General features: G+C 38.0%; 2 non-coding genes across 2 annotated transcripts; one reads left to right on the top strand and one right to left on the bottom strand.

Moving 5' to 3' along the window:
- The first annotated feature begins 292 nt into the window (after nucleotides 1–292).
- Nucleotides 293–396, top strand: LOC112804951 (small nucleolar RNA R71). Its single transcript, XR_003203567.1, has one exon. It is a non-coding gene; the product is annotated as a small nucleolar RNA R71 (small nucleolar RNA).
- Nucleotides 397–4,786: 4,390 nt separating this feature from the next.
- On the bottom strand, nucleotides 4,787–4,890 carry LOC112804925 (small nucleolar RNA R71). Its single transcript, XR_003203541.1, has one exon. It is a non-coding gene; the product is annotated as a small nucleolar RNA R71 (small nucleolar RNA).
- Nucleotides 4,891–8,112: the final 3,222 nt, after the last annotated feature.

The raw sequence follows: 8,112 nt of genomic DNA on the forward strand, positions 1-8,112 counted from the left end.
TGATTTACATAAGTATTTCTATCCTATTTTATTTTCTATTTATTATTAATTTTCGAAACCCATAACCATTTAATCTGCCTAACTGAGATTTACAAGATGACCATAGCTTGCTTCATACCAACAATTTCTGTGGGATCGACCCTTACTCATGTAAGGTATTACTTGGATGACCCAGTACACTTGCTGGTAAAGTTGAATGAAGTTGTGATCATAAATTCCAATAGAGCCAATTTTTAATTCTCATGCAAATACAAAGAGGATCACAATTTCGTCCACCATCCATTTTGAAAACATGTCAGAAGGACATCTTTTCGTCATCTGCTTGTATCATTCCCAAGCTTCATAGAGGGATTCACCATCTTTTTGTTTGAAAGTCTGAACATCCGCTCTAAGCTTGCTTAGCTTTTGAGGAGAAAAGAATTTAGCCAAGAAGGCCGTGACCAGCTTATCCTAGGAGTCCAGGCTATCTTTAGGTTGAGAGTCCAATCATGTTCTAGCTCTGTCTCTTATAGCAAAAGGGAAAAGCATGAGCCTGTAGACTTCAGGATCTACTCCATTAGTCTTAACAGTCTCACAGATCTACAAGAACTCAGTTAAGAACTGGTAAAGAATCTTCTGATGGAAGTTCATGAAACTTGCAGTTCTGTTGCATTAGAGCAACTAATTGAGGTTTCAGCTCAAAATTGTTTGCTCCTATGGTAGGAATTGAGATGCTTCTTCCATCAAACTTGGACGTAGGTGTGGTATAATCACCAAGCATCCTTCTTGCATTATTGTTGTTAGGTTCGGCTGCCATCTCCTTTTCTTGTTCGAAAATTTCAGCAAGGTTGTCTCTAGATTGTTGTAATTTAGCTTCTCTTAGTTTTCTCTTCAGAGTCCTTTCAGGTTCTGGATCAGCTTCAACAAGAATGCCTTTTTCCTTGTTCCTGCTCATATGAAAGAGAAGAGAACAGAAAAAGAAGAGGAATCCTCTATGTCACAGTAAAGAGGTTCCTTATTATTAGTAGAAAAAGAAAGGAATAAAGGAAGGAGAATCCAAACACAAGGGTAAGGATAGGGGCAGTGATTTGAGATGAAGAGAGGTGTTAGTAAAAGAATTAATAAATAGAATAAGCTGAGAGAGGGAGAAATTTTCGAAAATAAATTTTGAAAAGGAGTTAAATGATTTTCAAAAATAAAGATAAGAAATAAAATTAAAATTAAAATTTAAAATAATTAATTAATTAAAAAAAGAATTCTTGAAAAAGAGGGAGGTATTTTCGAAAATTAGAGAGAGAAAAGTTGTTAGGTGGTTTTGAAAAAGATAAGAAACAAATAAAAAAGTCAAATAGTTAGTTGAAAAAGATTTGAAAATCAAATTTGAAAAGATAAGAAGATAAGAAGTTAGAAAAGATATTTTAAAATCAAATTTTTGAAAAAGATATGATATAAAAGATAAGATAAGATAGATTTAATTTTTAAAATTAAAATTAATTACTTGACTAACAAGAAACTAAAAGATATGATTCTAGAATTTAAAGATTGAACTTTTCTAAACAAGAAAGTAACAAACTTCAAATTTTTGAATCAATCACATTAATTGTTTAGCATAATTTTCGAAAATAAAGATAAAATTAAGAAAAAGATGTTTGAAAAATATTTTTAAATTTTCGAAAATAATAAGATAAAAATGAAAAAGATTTGATTTTTGAAAAAGTTTTGAAAAGAGAGGATTTTTAAAATTGAAAATTTGACTTGACTTATAAGAAATAGCTAAGTTTTAAAATTTTTTTGACTAAGTCAGCTCAAATTTTCGAAAATTAGGAGTAAAATAAGGAAAAGATAATTTTTTATTTTTGAATTTTTAATGAAGAGAGAGAAAAACACAAACGTGACCCAAAACATGAAAATTTTGGATCAAAATATATGATGTATGCAAGAACACTATGAAGGTCAAGATGAACACCAAGAACATTTTGAAGATCATGATGAATATCAAGAACATATTTTTGAAAAAAATTTTTATGCAAAGAAAACATGCAAGACACCAAACATAGAAATCTTTCATGTTTAGACACTATGAATGCAAAAATGCACATGAAAAACAATAAAAGACACAAAACAAGAAAACATCAAGATCAAACAAGAAGACTTACCAAGAATAACTCGAAGATCATGAAGAACACTATGAATGCATTAATTTCGAAAATTGCAAGAGCAAGATGAATATGCAATTGACACCAAACTTAAAACATGACACAAGATTCAAACAAGAAACACAAAAATTTTTTGATTTTTTTATAATTTTATTATTTTTTGGATTTTATTTTATTTATTTTTTTTCGAAAAACATATATGAAAAAGGAAGTAATAAATTCAAAGTCCTCAATCAAAATCCCAGGAATCATACCAAGTTAGTCTAAAGCTTGATGGCCAGCCAAGCTTCAGCATACCATTTTGAAACTCTAGAATTTACTCTTAAAATCTCTGAAGGATTTTTCGAAAATAGAGGGAGAATTTTGAAAAATATTTTTGAAAACTTTTTGAAAAGAAAATAAAAAAGAAAGAAAATTACCTAATCTGAGCGACAAGATGAACCGTCAGTTGTCCAAACTCGAACAGTCCCCGGCAACGGTGCCAAAAACTTAGTGCACAAAATTGTGATCATCAACAATGGTGCCAAAAACATGGTATCGCTCTCAAACGTGAATCACACTTAGTCACAACTCCGCACACCTAACCAGCAAGTGCACTGGGTCATCCAAGTAATACCTTATGTGAGTAAGGGTCGATCCCACGGAGATTGTTGGTATGAAGCAAGCTATGGTCATCTTGTGAATCTCAGTTAGACGGATAATAAATATTATGGAGTTTTTGAATAGCAAATAAAGCAGAAAATAAAGATAGAGTTACTCATGTAATTCAATGGTGGGAATTTCAGATAAGTGTATGGAGATGCTTGTCCCTGTTGGATCTCTGCTTTCCTACTGCCTTCCTTCAATCTTTCTTACTCCTTTCCATGGCAAGCTGTATGTAGGGCATCACCGTTGTCAATGGCTACATCCCATCCTCTCAGTGAAAAAGGTCCAAATACTCTGTCACGGCACGGCTAATCATCTGTCGGTTCTCGATCATGTTGGAATAGAATCCCTTGATTCTTTTGTGTTTGTCATCACGCCCAACAATCGCGAGTTTGAAGCTCGTCACAGTCATTCAATCCCTGAATCCTACTCGGAATACCACAGACAAGGTTTAGACTTTCCGGATTCTCATGAATGCCACCATCAATCTAGCTTATACCAAGAAGATCTTGAATAAGGAATCCAAGAGATATGCACCCGGTCTGAGGAAGAACGGAAGTGGTTGTCAGTCATGCGTTCATAGGTGAGAATGATGATGAGTGTCATGGATCATCACATTCATCATGTTGAAGTGCAACGAATATCTTATAATAGGAATAGCTGAATTGAATAGAAAATAGTAGTAATTGCATTAAAATTCAAGGTACAGCAGAGCTCCACACCCTTAATCTATGGTGTGTAGAAACTCCACCATTGAAAATACATAAGTGATGAAGGTTTAGTCATGGCCGAATGGCCAGCCCCCAAACGTGAGTAGAAGACCGAATGGTCAAAAGACCTTCCAATCAAATATTAGATAGTCTTATTTATACTAGACTAGCTACTAGGGTTTACAGAAGTAAGTAATTGATGCAGAAATCCATTTCCGGGGCCCACTTGGTGTGTGCTTAGGATGGGCTTGAGCTTTACACATGAAGAGGCTTCTTTTGGAGTTGAACGTCAAGTTGTAACGTGTTTTTGGCGTTCAACTCTAGTTCGTGACGTGTTTCTGGCGTTTGACTCCAGAATGCAGCATGGAACTGGCGTTGAGCGCCAGTTTATGTCATCTAATCTCGAATAAAGTATGAACTATTATATATTGTTGGAAAGCTCTGAATGTCTACTTTCTAACGCCGTTGAGAGCGCGCCATTTGGAGTTCTGTAGCTCCAGAAAATCCATTTCGAGTGCAGGGAGGTCAGAATCCAACAGCATCAGCAGTCCTTTGTCAGCCTTTTATAAGGATTTTTGCTCAGGTCCCTCAATTTCAGCCAGAAATTACCTGAAATCACAAAAAAACACACAAAATCATAGTAAAATCCAAAAATGTGAAATTAGCATAAAAACTAATGAAAACATCCCTAAAAGTAGCTAGATCTTCTGAACTGTGATATAGAGGATTCCACTTCTTTTTCTGTTCTCTTCTCCTTCATATGAGCAGGAACAAGGAAAAAGGCATTCTTGTTGAAGCTGATCCAGAACCTGAAAGGACTCTGAGGAGGAAACTAAGAGAAGCTAAATTACAACAATCCAGAGACAACCTTGCTGAAATTTTTGAACAAGAAAAGAAGATGGCAGCCGAACCTAACAACAATAATGCAAGAAGGATGCTTGGTGATTATACCACACCTACGTCCAAGTTTGACGGAAGAAGCATCTCAATTCCTACCATAAGAGCAAAAAATTTTGAGCTAAAACCTCAATTAGTTGCTCTAATGCAACAGAACTGCAAGTTTCATGGACTTCCATCAGAAGATCCTTACCAGTTCTTAACTGAGTTCTTACAGATCTGTGAGACTGTTAAGACTAATGGAGTAGATCCTGAAGTCTACAGCTCATGCTTTTCCTTTTTGCTGTAAGAGACAGAGCTAGAGCATGGTTGGACTCTCAACCTAAAGATAGCCTGGACTCCTGGGATAAGCTGGTCACGGCTTTCTTGGCTAAGTTCTTTCCTCCTCAAAAGCTGAGCAAGCTTAGAGTGGATGTTCAGACCTTCAAACAAAAAGATGGTGAATCCCTCTATGAAGCTTGGGAAAGATACAAGCAGATGACCAAAAGATGTCCTTCTGACATGTTTTCAGAATGGACCATGATAGATATATTCTATTATGGTCTATCTGAGTTCTCTAAGATGTCATTGGACCATTCTGTAGGTGGATCCATTCACTTAAAGAAAATGCCTGCAGAGGCTCAAGAACTTATTGACATGGTTGCAAATAACCAGTTCATGTACACTTCTGAGAGGAATTCCGTGAATAATGGGACGCCTCAAAGGAATGGAGTTCTTGAAATTGATGCTCTGAATGCCATATTGGCTCAGAGAAAAATGTTGACTCAGCAAGTCAACATGATTTCTCAATGTCTGAATGGATGGCAAAACGCATCCAACAGTACTAAAGAGGCATCTTCTGAAGAAGAAGCTTATGATCCTGATAACCCTGTAATAGCAGAGGTAAATTATATGGGTGAACCTTATCGAAGCACCTATAATTCATCATGGAGAAATCATCCAAATTTCTCATGGAAGGATCAACAAAAGCCTCAACAAGGCATTAATAATGGTGGAAGAAATAGGCTCAGCAATATCAAACCTTATCCATCATCTTCTCAGCAACAGACAGAGAATTATGAACAGAGTACCTCTAACTTAGCAAACTTAGTCTCTGATCCATCTAAGGCCACTTTAAGTTTCATGAGTGAAACAAGATCCTCCATCAGAAACCTGGAGGCACAAGTGAACCAGCTGACTAAGAAAATAACTGAAACTCCTCCTAGTACTCTCCCAAGCAATACAGAAGAGAATCCAAAGAGAAAGTTCAAGGCCATTGATATAATCAACATGGCCGAACCTATAGAGGAAGGAGAGGACGTGAATCCCAATGAGGAATACCTCATGGGACATCTCTCAAGCAAGAAGAAGTTCCCTATTGAGGACCCAAGGGAATCTGAGGCTCATATAGAGACCATAGAGATCCCATTAAACCTCCTTCTGCCATTCCTGAGCTCTGAAGACTATTCTTCCTCTGAAGAGGATGAAGATGTAACTGGAGAGCAGGTTGCTCAATATCTAGGAGATATCATTAAGCTGAATGCCAAGTTATTTGGTAATGAGACTTGGGAAGGTGAACCTCCCTTGCTCATCAGTGAACTAGATACATGGGTTCAGCAAACGTTACCTCAAAAGAGACAAGATCCTGGCAAATTCTTAATACCCTGTACCATAGGCACCATGACCTTTGAAAAGGCTCTGTGTGACCTGGGGTCAAGCATGAATCTTATGCCACTCTCTGTAATGGAGAAGCTGGGGATCATTGAGGTACAACCTACCATATTTTCATTAAAATTGGCAGACAAGTCAGTAAGACAAGCTTATGGATTGGTAGAGGACGTGTTGGTAAAGGTTGAAGGCCTTTACATCCTTGCTGATTTCATAGTCTTAGACACTAGGAAGGAGGAGGATGAATGCATCATCCTTGGAAGACCTTTCCTAGCCACAGCAGGAGCTGTGATAGATGTTAACAGAGGAGAATTAGTCCTTCAATTGAATGGAGACAACCTTATGTTTAAGGCTCAAGGATCTTCTTCTTTAACAATGGAGAGGAATCATGAAAAGCTTCTCTCAGTACAGAGTCAAACAAAGCCCCCACAATCAAACTCTAAGTTTGGTGTTGAATCCCCACATCCAAACTCTAAGTTTGGTGTTGGGGGTCTACAACATTGACCTGATCACCTGTGAGGCTCCATGAGAGCCCACTGTCAAGCTATTGACATTAAAGAAGCGCTTATTGGGAGGCAACCCAATTTTTATTTATCTAATTTTATTTTATTTTCATTGTTCTTTTATGTTTTATTAGGTTCATGATCATGTGAAGTCATGAAAAAAATATTAAAATTAAAAACAGAAGCAAAAATAGCAGAAGAAAAATCACACCCTGGAGGAAGGACTTACTGGCGTTTAAACGCTAGTAAGGAGTATCTGGCTGGCGTTCAATGCCAGAACAGAGCATGGATCTGGTGTTGAATGCCAGAAACAAGCAGTATCTGGCGTTTAAACGCCAGGAATATACCCTGAGGAGAGCTGGCACTGAACGCCAGAAACAAGCATGGAACTGGTGTTCAACGCCAGAAACATGCTGCAGTTGGGCGTTGAACGCCCAGAACATGTATCACCTCGGCGTTTAAACGCCAGAATTGCATGCAAAGGCATTGTATACGCCTAATTGGTGCAGGGATGTAAATCCTTGACACCTCAGGATCTGTGGACCCCGCAGGATCATCTCGGGATCTGTGGACCCCACAGGATCCCCACCTACCATATTCTCCCCTCTTCTCAACATTCTTCCTCTCTTTCCAATAAACACTCTTCCCCAAAACACTTCACCAATCACCTCAATCTCTCTTCCCAGTTACCCCCTTCACCACTCACATCCATCCACTCTTCCCCATAAACCTCACCTACCTTCAAAAATTCAAAATCACTTTCCCACCCAACTCACCCAATATGGCCGAACCTTAACCCCTCTCCCTCCACTATAAATACCCCTCCATTCTTCTTTATTTTCACACAACACAACCCTCTCTTCTCCACCTTGGCCGAAACACAACCTTCTCTCCATCTCCTCCATATCTTCTTCTTCTTCATCTATTCTTTCTTTTCTTGCTCGAGGGCGAGCAATATTTTAAGTTTGGTGTGATAAAAGCATTGCTTTTTGTTTTTCCATAACCATTAATGGCACCTAAGGCCAGAGAAACCTCTAGAAAAGGGAAAGGAAAGACAAAAGCTTCCACCTCCGAGTCGTGGGAGATGGAGAGATTCATCTCCAAAGTCTATCAAGACCACTTCTATGATGTTGTGGCTAAGAAGAAGGTGATCCCTGAGGTCCCTTTCAAGCTTAAGAAAAATGAGTTTTCGGAGATCCGACATGAGATTCAAAGAAGAAGTTGGGAAGTTCTGACCAACCCCATTCAACAAGTCAGAATCTTGATGGTTCAAGAGTTCTATGCAAATGCATGTATCACTAGGAACCATGATCAAAGTATGAACCCAAATCCAAAGAACTATCTTACAATGGTTCGGGGGAAATACTTAGATTTTAGTCCAAAAAATGTGAGGTTGGCATTCAACTTGCCCATGATGCAAGGAGATGCACACCCCTACACAAGAAGGGTCAACTTTGATCAAAGTTTGGACCAAGTCCTTAGGGACATATGTGTTGAAGGAGTCCAATGGAAAAGAGACTCCAAAGGCAAGCCGGTTCAATTAAGAAGCCTGGACCTCAAGCCTGTGGCTAGAGG

The sequence above is a fragment of the Arachis hypogaea genome, chromosome 5 (assembly GCF_003086295.3).
Source record: "Arachis hypogaea cultivar Tifrunner chromosome 5, arahy.Tifrunner.gnm2.J5K5, whole genome shotgun sequence".
Classification (NCBI taxonomy): Eukaryota; Viridiplantae; Streptophyta; class Magnoliopsida; order Fabales; family Fabaceae; genus Arachis; species Arachis hypogaea.